Source organism: Puma concolor, chromosome C1, assembly GCF_028749965.1.
Source record: "Puma concolor isolate L17-30 chromosome C1, mPumCon1.1.hap2, whole genome shotgun sequence".
Classification (NCBI taxonomy): Eukaryota; Metazoa; Chordata; class Mammalia; order Carnivora; family Felidae; genus Puma; species Puma concolor.
In genome coordinates, this window is record NC_141674.1 from 35,460,041 (window position 1) to 35,478,802 (window position 18,762).

Genomic DNA, 18,762 nt, shown 5'->3' on the forward strand with positions numbered 1-18,762 from the left:
TTCAGGGAAACTGAGGTTTAGAGAAATAAAGTGATTTGCTCAAGGTCATATAGCTGGTTTGTCTCAAAACTAAATTCCAAAATCTCTGGACTTTAATTTCGAGTACATGCTGTTTCTACCAGCAACATTCTTTTCCACCACATGTAATGCCTCTGTATCACTAATGCATCAGTTTGACATGTAGGAAAGGTGTTGTGCTTTCTTCAAATCTACTGAGGTTGTAGAATCTGGGCCCACTGGAGCGAAGTTAGTACTGTCTGGTGACGGAACAGCTTGCTGGGGAGACTGCCTCTGTACCTGCTTATAGGGATAGCAGGACTCCTACTCCAGCAAATGTCTTATACTATTTCCCTTTCTAGGACCAAACATGCCTGAGGTCCTCAAAACAGAACACTCTCTTTGCAATCAAGGAAACACTTCATCTTTTCTCAGAAAGGGAGAAAACAAAGGAGATGTACATTCTATCATCATCTCTTTCTCCTACAAGCAGTATGGAAAGTTAGAAAACTTTAAAACAAGAGGTTTCCGGCTCTCCTATATAAACAAAGTCCTTTTCCAAGATAACTTTGGTGTTTTTCCAATAGGACCTAGCCCCAATCTTTGGAAATTCAGTTAAAAAAAAAAGATAGGAAGTATCATATTCTCATATTCAAAAGTGCTTGAAAATCTGAATTTAATTAGTTTTTACCCACCATCTCACTGAGGCCAGGAGGAGCACAATACCCCTGAGAGTCATAGGAATGGGGGCAAGAACACTTTTACTGCTCATTTATCCAGCCAGCTGCCCTATTACAACTATAAACCAAAGATCCTTAATCATTGGAGTGTAATTACAAGTTAGAAGAATGGAGGGGAAAAAAATCTGTCAACAACCAAAAATATAATCTAGTTCTAAGAAACTGGTGTTAATGGTGTTAATGACACCAGTGCTGACCCAAGGTCCCAAACTCAGCAGCTGTGAGGGAAAAATACATCACCATCTGCTTTCATTTTCACCTTACCTCTGGCTATTTCCTTCTTCTTTGCTCCCATCATGCCCAAACCTTGCGCTCTTTGGCAGAGACCACTAGGACGAGGCATTTACTAACAGTCCCCCATATGGAGCCATCAGCTAGTTCCCAGGGAGGTTAAAGAGAAAGCAGGAGACAGTCTCCACCCTTTAGTTGTAATTAAGAAACGTATGACTAGCTGCTAAGAATTTAATGTCTAAGCTTGCCAACTCTAATATACAGGAAAGCATAAATATCAGTACTTGATGGATGCATAAATGAGCTAGGTCCTTTGTTTTACATAATAGATAATCACAATTGATCTTTCTGCATTCCAAAGGAAACAATCCCTTTATTCTTTGGAGTCTTGTGAATTTAGCAGTGCAACACTGCTTAACTTTCTAGGTCTTTTACCTTAAATCTCTCCTGCATACTGCTGTCATGTTATCTTTCCAGAATCCTGAATTTGAATCATTTCCCTTCTCAAAAAATCTTTAATAATTTCCCAGTATTCAAGGCCCTCTGTTATTGTACCAACTTAACTTTCCAGCCTTATCTCCTAATATTCTCCAACAGGGACCCTCAATTTGGGCCAAACTGTCCCTAAACAAATCTTGCATACCCTGTCTCCAAGTATTTGTTCACAGCCTTCTTTGTACGCAGGATCCAGCTTCTTATGTCCTTTTCCATACCTGATCTGTATCCATCCTCAAGGCCAAATTATTCTCTTACATTGTCCTGACCACCTCAGTCCTTAGAGACTGCTACCTTCTCTAAATTCTTAGAACACTGTTGGCCATAATTGTTCAGTATCTGATACTGTTTGCTACTGTTTGTTAGCCTTTTATATGCATAGTCTTATCTTCCACTGAGGCAAATAAATTCTTTCAGATGGTCTCCTGCCTCAGGGATACCCTTAAATACCAAAATAGTGGTTTGACCAGAGAAGGAAACTTCATAAACATTTGTCAGTTGAACAATGTGTTCCTGAAAAATAGAAAGGATGAGTAAATGGAGAAGGTCCAGCTCTGTCCCTAATTAGATAAATGATATGGAACAAATCCTTCTTCCTCTGGCTTTTAGCATCATTATCTGAAATACAGGCGACTGGACTAAATGACATTCTAGCTGCTACAGTCTATGATAGGATCTTACAAATAAGTTCATATTTTCAGAGCATTAAAAGATATTACTTAATTGTATCTTATGGTGAACTTTTTTTTTTTTTCTTCTTCTTCTTTTTCAACGTTTTTTTAAATTTATTTTTGGGACAGAGAGAGACAGAGCATGAACGGGGGAGGGGCAGAGAGGGAGGGAGACACAGAATCGGAAACAGGCTCCAGGCTCTGAGCCATCAGCCCAGAGCCCGACGCGGGGCTCGAACTCACGGACCGCGAGATTGTGACCTGGCTGAAGTCGGACGCTTAACCGACTGCGCCACCCAGGCGCCCCTATGGTGAACTTTTCTAAGATACAAGGAACCCCCCGTTTCCTAAAATTTCATTTTGATACATGGACTCAAAAAAATTCATAACAAAACCCTTCTTTTTTATATAAAGAATTCCAAATTCAGTCAGCTATATCCTAAGAAACAAGCTGTGTTACAAGGTACCATCATAGCTACTCTGTAGAGAAAAAAAAGAGTTCCAGTGGGGCTGGCAAACTACAGCCTGCCAGTTGGATGGCCCTGATGTTTGTTTTTGTAGATAAAGTTTTATTGGAACACTGCCATGCTTATTTGTTATATCTTAGGATGCTTTGTGCTAAAACAGCAGAGTTGAATAAACGCAACACCATATGGTCTGCAAAATCTAAAATATTTACTATTTGCCCTTTACAGAAAAAGTCTGCCAATCCTTGTTTTATACCTCAACATTCATCAGAAAACACCAAAGCCCTTGATTACAGAAACTTAAATTACAGTTGGTCACTGGGTGATTTCCCATTCATTCAATTAAGAAATATTTATTGGGATTTCTTTCTTTTTTAAAATGTTTATTTCTTATATTTAGAGAGAGAGAGAGAGAGAGAGAGAGGGAGAGAGAGAACAAGCAAGCAGGGGAGTTGCAGAGAGAGGGAGAGAGAGGGATCCTAAGGAGACTCTGTGCTATCAGTGCAGAGCCCAATGTGGGGCTGGAACCTATGAACTGTGAGATCATGACCTGAGGCGGAACCAAGAGTCAGACACTTAACTGACTGAACCACCCAGGAGCCCCTGGAATTTCTTATTTCTAACTAAATCTTCATTCAATTTCCTCATCTGTAAAATGGCATATAATAACGTCCACTTCATGGGGTTATTGTAAAGATTACATAAAGCCTTTAACACAATGCCTGACATAAAATCTGAAAAATGACAGCAGCTATTATCATCATTATCACCACCACCACTACCACCATCTTCTTTCCCGATGTCCTAGGAAAGAAAAGCAGGCTCTCTCTGATGGCCATGACCAACAGTGAAAGGAGAGAACTCTAGCCTCCCTTAGACTTCTTGACTTCATACTTGGGGAAGAGCTTTATTTTGATAGTACTCAGATTAACCACAAGAAGACAGTGAATGTTCTTTTGATACAAAATGGCAGTTGACTCCACAAGTCCTCTGACATCAGATATATCTAGAACTCAATATCCTTGTCAGAGTGTATCAAGAAAATAAATCCGATTTTAATTTATGAATACCTCTCTTGATAAATTAGAGCTTGCCTGCAGCCCCAAACTTAAGCAACAACACTGTAAGACAATGTGAAATTAAATGATGCCACTGACTTATCACCACCTCCTAAATCAACCATCTATTCAAATTTGGTAACAAATTTTCTCACTTCTGAGAACTATAATTTTTTAAAAATATGTTTATTTTTGAGAGAGACAGAGAGAGCGAGCTGGGGAGGGGCAGAGAGAGGGGGACAGAGGATCCAAAGTGGGCTTTGTGCTGACAGCAGCATTCCCAATGTGGGGCTTGAACTCATGAACTGTGAGATCATGACCTGAGCCAAAGTTGGATGCTCAACTGAGTCACCCAGGTGCCTCGAGAACTGTAATTTTTAAAAAGCCTAAGAGCCTATACAGTTTTTTCTAAGTCAATCCAACAAGTGAATGGTGGGTGCCTACTTTTTTCTTTTTTATAGTGTTGGTCATACCTCTCTAATATGCATAATAGTTGTTTGAGAAAACAAGTAGGTTTTATGTTTTTTTTGGGGGGGGGGGGAATCCTTCAAAATGCTGAATAATGAAATGAAAATAATTCTTTGGTGGGAAAAAACAGATGATTTAAAATCAAGTGCCAATATCAATTGATAAATAATGGATATCTAAAATGTGATATATATCCATACAACAGAATACTGGTCAATAATAAAAAGGAATGAAGTACTGACATAAGCTACAAGACAAGTAAACCCTGGAAACACTATGCTAAGTGTAAGAAGCCAGCCGTAAAAGGCCACATAAGATATGATTATATTTATGTGAAATGTCCAGAACAGGCAAATACATAGAGATATAAAGTAGATTAGTTTTGGTTGTCTAGGGTGGGAGGGGAGGATTAGAGAAAAATAGGGAATCACTTAATGGGTATTGGGTTTCCTACTGGGGTAGTAAAAATGCTATAAAAATTGATTGTGGTGATGGTTGTACAACTCTGTGACTATATTAAAAACCACTGAATTATTCACTTTAAATGGGTGAATTGTATGTTGCATATTTATAGCTCAAAAAAACTGTTGTATTTTATTTTTTATTTATGTATTTTTTTTAATGTTTATTTTTGAGAGTGGGGGAGGGGCAGAAAGAGAGGGAGACAGGATCTGAAGCAGGCTCTGTGCTGACAGCAGAGAGCCTGGTGCAGGGCTCGAACTCATGAACCGTGAGATCATGGCCTGAGCTAAAGTCGGATGCGTAACCAACTGAGTCACCTAGGCAGGCCAAAGCTGTTATATCTTAAAAAAGAAAAATCACACCTTAGCTTATATGTTACATGTCAAATTTATTCAATAAAAATTAAAAAAAAATAAATTTTTAAAAGGAAAAATCAAATGCTAGGACTTCCATCTTCCATCTAAGATTTATAGAGCTGGAAAGAGAGTTGCTCTCATCCTAACAAGAAAAAATTGAATAATCCATGAAATTGTAACTTTTCTTGAACTCATCACAGGCAGAACTCTAAGCAGCCAGAACTCTAAGGAAAGACAAAAGCCTCCAAGGAGAGAGGAAACATCAATGTCAGCTCACCTATAGTACAGCATAAAAGTTATAGGGCTGCCATGTAAGTGAGTAAGAAGGATTTAGCTAAATTCTCAATAAATTTCTACAGGTTGAATGTGAGCTAGCATAAGAGGATATCATCCCAGGAATCACAGACACATAAGGTATTTGCACCTATTTTTCTCAAATACACAAAACCGTATACTACAAAGAGTAAATTTTACTGCATATTAAATGATGCCTTAATGAAATGAACTAAAAAAAAAAAAAATCAAGTGGAGTGCCTGGGTGGCTCAGTCGGTTAAGCATCCGACTTCGGCTCAGGTCATGATCTCACAGTTTGTGAGTTCGAGCCCCATGTCAGACTCTGTGCTGACACCTCAGAGCCTGGAACCTGCTACAGATTCTGTGTCTCCTTCTCTCTCTGCCCCTCCCCCACTCATTCTCTGTCTTTCTGTCTCAAAAATAAACACTAAAAAATAAATAAAATAAAAAAATCAAGAGCCAAGTAATTAGAAACAACCTCAATGCCCAACACTGGATATGGTTAGATAAGTGATGGTATATATTCATATGACAGATAATTATATAGCTCTTGAAAATCATGTTAAAAAACTAAGAAGACTGTGATAGGATAATGGGCCCTCAAAGATGTCCACTTTGGAACCTGTGAAAGTATTACCTTACATGGCAAAAGGGACTCTGCAGGTGCAATTAAGGTTCTTGAGATGGGTAGGTTATCCTATATTATCCTGGTGGGTCCAATGTAATTACAAGGGTCTTTATGAGAAGGAGACAAATAGTTGACGAAGTACTTTTTTTTAATTTAATTTAATTTTATTTTTTTAAATGTTTATTTATTTATTTTTGAGACAGAGAGAGACACAGCATGAGCAGGGAAAGGGTAGAGAGAGAGGGAGACACAGAATGTGAAGCAGGCTCCAGGCTCTGAGTTGTCAGCACAGAGCCCAATGCGGGGCTCGAACTCACGAACTGTGAGATCATGACCTGAGCCGAAGTCGGACGCTTAACCAACTGAGCCACCCAGGCGCCCCGACGAAGTACTTTTTAACTGATGTGCTATTTATTTAAGATTTTATTTTTAAGTAATCTCTATACCCTAACATCGAGCTTGAACCAACAATCTCAAGATCAAGAGTTGCATGCTCTACTGACTGAGCCAGCCTGGTGCCCCTAATATGTCATTTAATTCTCCAGAATCACTTGGCCCAGAGGGTCAAATGCCAGCCATATCATTGGGTCTGACTGCAACACCACAAATCTAGCGGGCTGCCATTTGAATACTCTAGGGTATATTTGCCTCTGTAAACAGGTCTACAATGCTTTTTTTGTTTTGTTTTGTTTGTTTTTTTTTATGTCTACAATGTTAGACAGATGCTGCCTACACTAGCTGGGGCCCTCTCCTTGTGATATGGACATGGCCTGCAGCCCCTGAAAAATGAGAATCAGGAGCTCCAAGCAGCAATTTCTAGTGTTTGGTCTACTTTCATTATGCTTCCACTTACTCCTGGGATGCTGGAAAATTCCTTTAGACTCTGACAGACCAAATGATTATCTCTTTATCAAATATTTACAGAGAAAAGAGCAATACTATTAGGCCACAAACTAGTAAGCCGAACAGGAATAGGTTTTCAGCATTACATTACAATCAAACAACAAGCTTTTTAAAAATGCCCATTCTATGCCAGACCAATTAAAGAAGAATCACTAGCAGTGGGGCTCAGCCATCAGCATTTAAAAAATACTCCCCACAGTTAAGAACTATTGGTCTTATGAAAAGGGTAGACAAGAAATCAATGCTTACAGCAGTGAAGCTGGAAAAACTCTGATTGAATGGGCATATATTTTTTGGTACATGCTCAGTCAGGAGTTTTAAGAGGCATACATGTTATTAGTTAACATTCAACATAGTTTTTATTTTCTTTTAAAAGTTTGTTTGTTTGTTTAGAAAGTGAGCGCACACACGTGCACAAGTCAGGAAGGCACTGAGAGAGGGAGAGAGAGAGAATCCCAAGTAGGCTCCACACCACCAGCGCAGAGCCCGATGCAGGGCTTGAACCCACAAGCCGCGAGATCATGACCTGAGCAGAAGTCAGACACTTAACTGACTGAGCCACCCAGGTACCCTGCATCATAGTTTTTATACATGCACACATCAATGCATAGGGCTTGCTTCCTGAGAAAGAAAACAATTTAATCATCCAGGCAGTTTAATTCTACAACTGCAAAAAGGATCACCCCGAGGGTGAGAAAGTTTGCTTTATCAGGCAGTAGCAAACCATGGGGAAAACGATTATTCTGTGTTCAAGGCTGAATTCTTAAGAAGTGAGATGAGACAGTATTTGGGGTGCAAGATGCTTATTAGGGATCAATACCCATGAAGGGAAGAGGAGGAAGCAAGACTGGGCAGAGGAAAAACTGAACCAAGATGCAGGTTGTACAAAGCCTCAGCCAACACAGCAGGGAGTTGTGAAGTACTTCCTGTCAGAGTGACCAGGCCTTTATATCCATCCCTCATTTACTCTTGCTGCCCCAGCAAGGGTATGACCTCAATGTGGCTCTTTACAGATGAGGTAGATCCTGAAGTCTGTGATGATTAAAGGCTGTCTGCTAATTACACTTCCTATAGATGAGCAGCAAGTCCTTCCTTGAAGGGGGACCTAGGCATTTTACCTGTATGTCTATCATATGGCACTGTAACAATGAACACTGTGGGTGAAGAGGTGGTTCCTTTTCTTAAGAATCCATTCTAACCTAGGCCTCTCTCCCTGGAAGCACAAAAAAGAAAAATTATGAGGCTATTTGTTGCCAATGTTTAAACAACAAAAACCCTTGAAGTTTAGTAAGACCATAGGATGACTGTCCATTTCCTTGATGTTTTGGATTGAGCTGATGATTTGTCCAAGATCTTAGCAAAGGCATTCAGCTAAGACAGGATACATACCATATACATAGCCACATGACTTTCCCTACTTCCAGGATATGTGGGGAGCAAACTGAGGCTGAAAGGAAAGGAACTGTGCCATATAAGCACATTTCCCCCCTTTGAGATGTCTTTCAACTTCATTATTTCTTAAAAACAAAGCCTAGAGATTTAGAATTTTATTGGTCATCTATGTTATATAACAAATTACTTCAAGCTCAGAGGCTTAAAAAAACAAACTATTATCTCACAGTTTTTGGAATCCAGGAGTGGGTTAGTGGTTCTGACTCAGGTTCTCTCATGAGGTTGCAGTCAAACTGCTGGCCAAGAGCTGCAGTCATCTCGAGGCTGACTGGAGGAGAATCTGCTTTCGACATGGCTGTTGACAAGTCTCAGAGTATCTCTTCCAAGCTCACTAACGTGGTTGCTGGCAGACCTTAGTTCCTCATGACATGGACTTCTCCATAGCCTGCCTGAATGCCCTTATGACATGGCAGCTAGTTGTCAAGAACTTTTTTTATCCCCCAAGAAGGGCCCATAGGTGCCATACCTATAAGTCCTTTCATGGTTGAGAATGTCTTCCTATTGCTTTTAAATATAAAAGATATCTTTATTGTTTACAATATTCTCAAGTTCCACTTTCTTTCCCTGAGAACTCTGCACATATGGTTCCTCTGGTATTTAATGTTGTGATGAACTTGGAAGTAAGCTTAATTTTTCTCTCATGTAAGTGGTAAGCTTTTTGTCTTTGATGCTTGAAGAATTTTTTCTTTATCCCTAAAGTTTAACAGGTTTACTAGGATACATCTGGCCAAATTTTCTTAGAACACACTACACTCTTAAAATTTGCAGATTTTTTTTTTTTTTTTTTTTTTTTTTTGAGAGAGACATAGACAGCACAAGCAGGGAGAGGGGCAGAGAGAGAGAGGGAGAATCCCAAGTAGACTCCATGCAGTCAATGCAGAGCCTAATGTGGGGCTCAAACTTACGAAACCATGAGATCATGACCTGAGCCAAAATCAAGAGTCAGATGCTTACCTGACTGAGCCACACAGGCACCCTAAATTTGCAGATTAAGATTTGTAAATTTTTACTTGATTCAAGAAATTTTATTATATTTTTATCTTGTTTTTAATTAAAAAATTGAAATTATGTATGAACACAAAGAGGTAAGCAGTTTCTCAAGGCTTACAAGGAAAAATTTCAGTCCTCTATTCCTTCTCCTACCCCATTTTCTATTCCCCAGAAGCACCCACTTTCAATTCTTTTAGTGGATCCATTTAGTATTTATATCTGTGTTTCTAATAACATTTTAATATTGAGATTTCTTAAAAACATTTTTTTAATCTTTACTATTTAAAAAAAATTTTTTTTTAACGTTTATTTATTTTTGAGACAGAGAGAGACAGAGCATGAACAGGGGAGGGTCAGAGAGAGAGGGAGACACAGAATCTGAAACAGGCTCCAGGCTCTGAGCCATCAGCACAGAGCCCGACGCGGGGCTTGAACTCATGGACCGTGAGATCATGACCTGAGCCGAAGTCGGACGCTTAACCGACTGAGCCACCCAGGCGCCCCTTTAATCTTTATTTTTGAGAGCGAGAGAGACAGACAGACAGACAGACAGACTGTGAGTGGAGGAGGAACACAGAGAGAGGGAGACAAAGAATCTGCAGCAGGCTCCAGGCTCTGAGCTGTCCGCACAGAGCCTGACGCGGGGCTCGAACTCATGAACTGTGAGTTCCTAACCTGAGCCCAAGTCAGAAGCTTAACTAACTGAGCCACCCAGGTGTCCCATTTCCCATTTCAGACATCATCTGTTGACTTCCCAGTATGGAAGATGAGGATTTAGGTTTCTTTCATCACCAGCTCTGCCCCTACCAACATACAGCCATACTTCTGTACCTTTTACCTTCCCAATATAATTTTACAATTTTGGTTAGTTCAGTAATCAAAGTTTAAGTTATTACCACTGCAGCTTTAGGTATTAGCTATTAACTATTAAAAAGGAAGTTTATCGGGGCGCCTGGGTGGCGCAGTCGGTTAAGCGTCCGACTTCAGCCAGGTCACGATCTCGCGGTCCGTGAGTTCGAGCCCCGCGTCGGGCTCTGGGCTGATGGCTCAGAGCCTGGAGTCTGTTTTTGATTCTGTGTCTCCCTCTCTCTCTGCCCCTCCCCCGTTCATGCTCTGTCTCTCTCTGTCCCAAAAATAAATAAACGTTGAAGAAAAAAAAAAAAAAAAAAAGGAAGTTTATCTCTCTTGTCTTCCCTCGTCTCCAACACGCTAACCCTCCCTCTCATCATTCCAAAGTAATTATATCATAATTTTGGTTAGATCAAGTTAGTGATTACATTACTATGCAAATATAAACATTAGTTACAGCTGAGACATTCAGTAACTAATGATTAATGTTTTTCTTGCATATTTTTGCTTGCCTTGGCATTATTGTCTCTCATTTCTTGGTTTTCCAGATATTTATCAATAATTCAACCCCAACCTAATCACCAAGTACTCAAAATCATCTCAAAATGTTGAGACACATCAACTCTTCTGCCATTTTCATCAGAAGAAATATGATCATCTTGAAGAAATTATTCCCAAAGCTTTCTGACCTATTCTAATCTGGTCTGGTTGCCATTTACACTGGGGGCTCAGATGTTATCCTGGAATCTCCCTTTATCATCATCCTAGGGATTCTTTTTCCTATATCCTATGTCTTTCTCTTTTCTTAGTTTATGCCAGGGTTTTGGTGTTATATATTCTCTAGCAGCTTTCTGAAAACAGATACATGGAAAGCAAATGTCTGTAAAATTCTTATTCTACTCTCACACCTGATTGATAGTTTGACTACATACAGATTTAAGAATTTTGAAAGCCGTCCTCTGTTTTAGTTTCTAGTGCTGCTGTTAAAAGTTCAAAGCTGTTTTAATTCCTTTACATGTGACATCCCCCCTCCTGTCTGGAAGCTTGCTGGATCTTTTCTGTGATGTAAGTGTTATAGCATTTCATAATGACAATCTTGGTATGTTTCTTTTCATGCATTTTGCTGGACACTGTTTCCTTTTAGTCTAGAAACCCAGCCCCTTTCATTCTGAGAAATGTTTTTTACCTTACTTCATTGATAAAATCTTTCCCCTTCATTTTCTGTTTTCTCTTTCTGGAACTCCAAATATTCAAATGTTCTTAGTTGCTCCTTTAATTTACTTAGCATTTCTTTATTTTTCATCAATATGTTGTTTTATTCTACTTTGTGAAACATTTTTCAAAATTGAGTTTTTCATCTTGTTCTCTAAATGCTCCCTTTATTCTTTTTTTTTTTTTTTTTTTAAGTTTATTTATTTTGAGGGGAGGGCAGGGCAGAGAGAGAAAATCCCAAGCAGGCTCCACACTGTCAGCGCAGAGCCTGATGTGGGGCTCGAACTCACAAATATGAGATCATAACCTGAGCTGAAATCAAGAGTTGGACACTTAACCGACTGAGCCACCCACGTGCTTCTAAATGTTCCCCTTGAAAAAATCACATTGAATATAGGTGACCACAATGTTATGTTAGTTTCATATGCACAATATAGTGATTCAACATCTCTATATGATATGCTATTCTCATCACAAGCATGTGGCTACCATCTGTCACAATAGAACACTATTACAATATCATTGATTATATTCCCCAAGCCATGCCCATTATTCCTGTGACTTATTCAGTCCATAACTGGAAGCCTGTATCTCCCACTCCCTTTCATCCATTTTGCCCATTCCCTCACTTTTCTTCTCTCTGGCAACCATCAGTTTGTTCTCTGTATTTATAGGTCTGATTCTGCTTTTTGTTTGCTTATTCATTTGTTGTTTTTTTGATTCCACACGTGAGTGAAATCATATGGTATTTGTCTTTCTCAGTCTGACTTATTTCACTTAGCATAATACCCTCTAGGTCCATTCATGTCACAAATGGCAACATCTCGCCTTTTTTATAGCTGTGTAATATTCCATGGTGTGTGTGTGTGTGTGTGTGTGTGTGTGTGTGTGTGTGTGTACAGAATTTCTTTATCCATTGATCTCTCGATGGACACCTAGGTTTCTTCTATATTTTGGCTACTATAAACAATGATGCAGTAAACACAGGGGTATATATATCTTTTCAAATTAGTGTTTTCATTTTCTTTGGATAAATACTCAATAGTGGAATTATTGGATCATATGATATTTTTAATTTTTTTGAGGAACTTCTGTACTGTTTTCCACAATGGCTACACCAATTTACATCCCCACCAATAATGGATGAGGGTTCCTTTTTCTCCACATCCTCACCAACACTTGTTTCTTGTCTTTTTTTTATTTTAGCCATTCTCACAGATATGAAGTGGTATCTCACTGTGGTTTTGATTTGTATTTTCCTGATCACTGGTGATGCTGAACATCTTTTCATGTGTCTGTTGGCTATCTGTATGTCTTCCTTGGAAAAATGTCTATTCGGGTCCTCTTCCTCTATCTATCTATCTATCTATCTATCTATCTATCTATCTATCTATGTATCTATGTAAATAAATGTGTTATTTTATTTTTCAGAGAGAGAGAGAGAGAGAGAGAGCGTGCGCACGAGTGGGGGAGGGACAGAGAGGGAGACACAGAATCTGAAGCAGGCTCTAGTCTATAAGCTATCAGCACAGAGCCCGATCTGGGGCTCGAACACATGAATCATGAGATCATGACCTCAGCTGAAATTGGAGGCTTAACTGACTGAGCCACCCAGGCACCCCAAATCAGATTTTTTTTTGGGGGGTATTGAGTCATATAAGTTCTTTATATATTTTGGATATCAACCTCTTATGTGATATTGTTTGCAAATACCTTCTCCAATTCAGTGGGTTGCCTTTTTGTTTTGTTGATAGTTTCCTTCGTTGTGCAAACGTTTTTTATTTTAATGTAGTCCCAATAGTTTATTGTTGCTTTTGTTTCCCTTGCCTTAGAAGACAGATATAGAAAAATGGTGCTATGGCCAATGTCAGAGAAATTACTACCTGTGTTCTCTTCTAGAAATTTTATGGTTTCAGGTTTCACATTTAGGTCTTTAATCCATTTTGAGTTTATTTTTGTGTATGGTGTTAGCATGTGGTCCAGTTTCATTCTTTTGTATGCAGCTGTCCAGTTTTCTTAGCACCAGTTTTTGAAGAGACGGTCTTTTGCCCATTGTATATTCTTGCCTCCTCTGTCATAGATTAATTGACCATATAAACCATGTTCTTATTTCTGGGCTATTTTGTTCCATTGATCTATGTTTCTATTTTTGTGCCACTAAATGCTCACTTTTTAATACAGAATTCTGCTTTTGGGGGCATGAATACAGTATTCTTATCTCTCAGTGAGGGCAAGGATTTTGGTGTGTTTTGTTCACTGCTGTATTCCTAGCTCCCAGAATAGTGGTACTCGGATGGTCAAACATTAATAAATCTTTCTGAGTAATGTTATCTTTTTTGAAGTTTTCTTCTCTCTAAAAAATTTGTTTATTTATTTTAATTTTTTAAAGTTTATTTATTTATTTTGAAAGAGAGCGTGCAAGCAGGGAAAGGGCAGAGAGAGAGAGAGAGAGAGAGAGAGAGAGGGAGAATCCCAAGCAGACTCTGTACTGTTAGCCCAGAGCCCGATGCAGGACTCAAACTCATGAACTGCAAGATCATGACATGAGCTGAAATCAAGAGTCAGACACTTAACCTACTGAGTCAGGCATCCTCTCTCTCTTTCTCTCTCTATCCATCTCTCTATATATTTATGAAAGAGAGAGAGAGAGAGAGAGAGAGAGCGCGCGCGCACACGCAAGAGAGCAGCACCAGTGGGGGAGAGGAACAATGGGAGAGAGAGAATCCCACGTAGGCTCCATGCCCACAACCTTGGGATCATGACCTGAGCAGAAATCAAGAGTCAGACGCTCAGCTGACTGAGCCACCAAGGCTCCCCATTTCTGAAGATTTCTGTTGGTCTTTTTTTCTGCTAACTTATTGTGCTTTTTTCCCTGTTTATTTGTTCTGGCCTCTAGATCATAATCCCTGTTTCTTTTTGTCTAAATTTAAGAGTGGCACACACACAAAAATCTCATTGTGAGCACTGAACATGTGGTGGGCTTTGTCAACTTTGAAATTCAATGTAGGATGATCCAAGAAGTGGGTTTTCTGTCGGGAATTCCCTGATGTCTGCATCTTTTAGGGCTCCTGTTGGAAAGTCTGCTACCATAGAGAAGAATCTTCTAATGCCCTTGCTTGACAGGTGCAAGCCTGGCTGTTAGTATTTAGAAGCTAAGTGGGAGACAGAAGCTGAAGACCTCAGGACATACACTTCCTACTCATTTTTTTTGCAACATATCTCCATCCTCATTTATGCCTAGTGCTCCAATCCAGAGATCTTCTATTTTACCCTCTTCTGGAAATAAATTTCCAGTCTCTTACTAGGGTTGTGAGGTTTGGAGGAGGTAATCTGAGGATCGATCTACAATTTGGACACATTTTCAAGTAATCCTGTAGCTTTACTTGTAGATCTATTTGGTGCTGTTGAATCTTGACTCTTTAAAGAGTTTCATAGGGTAAATCAGTTTGCAGCTCAGCTTTCTCAGGTATGTTAAATTGTCCTGCTTTCCTGCTTCTTGTTGACGTTGCTCTTTCCTTTTCCATCTTCTTTAGTCTTCTGAATTTACATCTCTCTAAAATCCCTGTATTGCTGTTTTAGTGGGGCTTCAGAAGTCATCAGCCCTTCTAATTTTATGTTAAAATCCTCAAATAAAATTACTTTACCAAGAAGTCCTTATATCTTTGAATACATCTTTTGGTCCATGTTTAGTTCTGTATTTCAGAGACATTAGTTTATTGTCATCTTTATCTTTTATTTCTATCAGATTCTCTATAATTTTTAATCATTTTTGTTGAAATTACTGAATACCTCAAACCTTTCTTTTATGTCAATAATTTGATTTTCAATGGTATCTGTTCTGTCCTTTGCTATTTTGTCTTCAATTTATTTTCTTAGTTCTAAAATATCCTCTTTTATCTCATTTTGTTTTACCATCTCATCACTGAACTTTTATTTATTAAATTCACATTTTGATGAATTGTTTTACAGTTGTAAGAAATTCTATGCAATGAGTTATGTTGTCAGGGTACTTTTTTTTGTCTCTTTTAGAACATTTTTCTTGCTTTTATTTTGTTTGCTGTATGTTTGCCCAGTTGACATACCAGTTCTTTTGGTCTTGTTCATGCTTGATTTATTTGTCTTGGTATGATATGGGTGAGTTCTTATCTTTCATCCTCCTGTACCTGAGACCAACTACCACGTGAGTGGCGGTTATTTTTTTCCTTTCTTTTTTTTTCTTTTTACTGAAGTATAGTTGATACACAACGTTACATTAGTTTCATATGTACAATACAGTGATTTGACAACTCTATACTGTTAATGCTCACCTCAAGTGTAGCTACCATCTGTCACCATACAACACTATAATACCATTGGCTATATTCTCTATGTCGAACCTTTCACTCCTGTGACTTATTCATCCCATAATTAGAAACCAGTACCTCCTACTCTCCTTCACCTCTTTGTACTCACCCCCTACTTCCCTCCCCTGTGGCAACCACCAGTTTGTTCTATTTATGGGCCTGTTTCTGCTTTTATTTTAATTTTCATATTTAAAAAAAAGATTTTATTAAAGAATTTTTTTAATGTTTATTTTTGAGAGAGAGAGAGAGAGAGAGAGAGAGAGAGAGAGAGAGAGAGAAAGAGAGCACATGCGAGTTGGGGAGGGGCAGAGAGGGGGGACAGAGGATGTGAAGCGGGCTCTGAGCTGACAGCAGAGAGCCCGATGTGGGGCTTGAACTCATGAACCATGAGATCATGACCTGAGCTGAAGTTGGACACTTAACTGACTGAGCCGCCCAGGCGCCCCCAAAATATTTTATTTTGAAGTAATCTCTATACTCAATATGGGGCTCAAACTCACAATCTCCGGATCAAGAGTTGCATGCTCTACCAACTGAGCCAGCCAGGTGCCCCTATTTCTGATTTAAAAAAAAAAAAATAAGTGAAATCATATATATGGTTATTTACCTTTCTCTGACTTATTTCACTTAGCATAATACCTTCTAGGTCCATCCTCATGTTGCAAATGGCACGATCTCATTCTTTGTTATGGCTGAGTAATATTTCATTGTATATATTACCACATCTTCTTTATTCATTCATCCATCCATCCATCAATGTATTGATGGAGACAGGTTGCTTCCATATCTTGGCTACTGTAAATAATGCTGTAATAAACATACGAATGCACATATCTTTTCAAATTACTATTTTTGGTTTCTTTGGGTAAATACCCAGTAGTGCTGGTTATTTTATATTCTGTGTACTTTTCTATGGCTTCAGGGAATGATGGGAGCCAGAGGGATAGAAGGAGCAGAGGGAACAGAGCTAAGGTACTACAGAATCTTTGTTAAAACATTCTTCTTGGGGGGCCTGGGTGGTTCAGTTGATAAAGTGTCCAACTCTTGACTTCGACACAGGTCACGATCTCATGGTTCGTGAGTCTGAGCCCCATGTTGTGCTCTGTGCTGGCAGTGCAGAGTTTGCTTGGGATTCTGTCTCCTGCTCTCTTTCTCTGCCCCTCCTCTCCTTGTTCTCTATATCTCTCTCAAAATAAGTAAAAATAATCTTTAAAAAAACACATTTTTCTTTCCTGAGATTCTGTTAAAGATTCTTCTTTCAGTCCACATAATTAAGGATTATATTCCATTCCTAAAGAGGGATAGTCTCCAGCTTCATATTACTTCACTTATTCATTTTTATGCTTGATCTTTCATTTCTGTTAAAGAGTCAGCCTCATTGTTCATTTTCCCTGCTTCATCATTTACTTGCAAGTAGTTGTTCCTGCTACTTCTCGGTCAGAAGAAGATAAAAGTACTTAAAAAAGAAGATAAAATGTGTTTGGTTTGGTTCTTTCCAGCTTTGGAGCTTTTAGTGGGAATTTGCAGGATTTCATTAATACATCAGTATGGCTTCTGGGGAGGAGTGATAGGGTGGAGTTGGCACCCACCTTTATTCCTTTCTATTCTTCATCAGAATCTTGTTTCTTTCCTTGACCTTCAATTTTTAAACTTTATTATATTTAATTATCCTACTTTGTCGCTGTTGAAATTTCTGCCAGTTTTATTCCCCATAGCAGCCCTATTATTATTAAACACATTTTTATAGACAAGACAACAAAGGCTCTAATATAGAACTCTAATACATTGGGTTAACTGGGCTAGCTGAAGCTAGAATTTAATTTCATTTTCATTAAAATATATAGCTTGAAATATGTTTCCTACCTCTGTTGTCCTGGATAGCAAAATCAATGACATTTTTCTTTCCCAATTTACTCTTCTCACAATCATTTTGTCCAGGGTCCAAACATGTTTTTGTTTGTTTTGTTTTGTTTTTTAACAGCAAAAATGGGTTTAGTCAAGAATAACAGAGAATTACAACCTGGGACAAGCAGGCTATGGCAAAACTACAGACAAGTCCAACCCAGGCTCCAAACAGTTTTTAAACATTCCTATGTACTGGTATGAGGCAGTAAAGCTCTGAGTATGGTGGCTTCTGATGAAGAAGTCCATGCTGGGTAAGCACTCAATAAATGCTATTTAAAGAAAATGTGCCTGGTTTGCTTATTTGTAGCCATTAGGATGGCTACTATCAAAAAACAGAAAATAACAAGTGTTGGTGAGGATGTAGAGAAATTGGAACCTTTGTGCAATTGTAAAATGGTACAGCCACTATGGAAAATAGTATGGAGGTTTCTCTAAAAATTAAAACTAGAACTGTCATATAATCTAGCAATCCCACTTCTGGGTGTATATCCAGAAGAATTCAAAGCAGGATGTCAAAGGGATATGTGCACACATGTTCACTGCAGCATTATTCACAATAGTCAAGAGGTGGAAGCAAACCAAATGCCCATGGACAAATGAATACATTTTAAAAATGTGGCATATACACACAATGGAATATTATATAGCCTTAAAAAAGAAGGAAATTCTGACACATGCTTACAACATGAAGGAACCCTGGGGATATTATACTAAGTGAAATAAGCCAGTTGACAAAACACAAGTACTATATAATTCCACTTATCTGAGGTATCTAAAGTAGTCAAGTTCATAGGAACAGAAAGTCAAATGGTGATTACCTGGAGCTGGGGGACAGGAAAAAGAGAAGAGCTGTTGTTTAATGGATATGGAACTTCAGATTTGCAAGATGAAAAAGTTTTAGAGATCTGTTTCATAACAATGTATGTTTCACATTACTAAACCGTATGCTTAAAAGTGGTTAAAATGTGTGTTTACCACAATTAAAAAAAAGAAAAAGAAGGTCTATAACACTGTTAGAAAGACAGTCCTGTTCTCTGTTCTCCCCACAGCTGCTGTGCAGGATTTGACTCTACCTTGGCAAGAAAAAAACACAGGGAAAAGCTAAGCTTATGTGGGGAAGAAAAGCCTTCATTCTGTCTCATGGGAAAATAGTCACATACTTTTGTCAATTTCACACAGTATAATCTCGTTTTCATTCCCTCTTTCCCATCCACTGGGTGGTTTTATTTTGTTTTAAGAC

The 18,762-nt window shown here is 38.7% G+C and overlaps 1 protein-coding gene across 3 annotated transcripts in view; it reads right to left on the reverse strand.

Annotated features, from left to right (window-relative positions):
* EIF2B3 (eukaryotic translation initiation factor 2B subunit gamma) overlaps positions 1–18,762 on the reverse strand; it is a 125,501-nt gene that overhangs the window by 55,447 nt on the left and 51,292 nt on the right. The gene's annotated exons all lie outside the window — the stretch shown is intronic.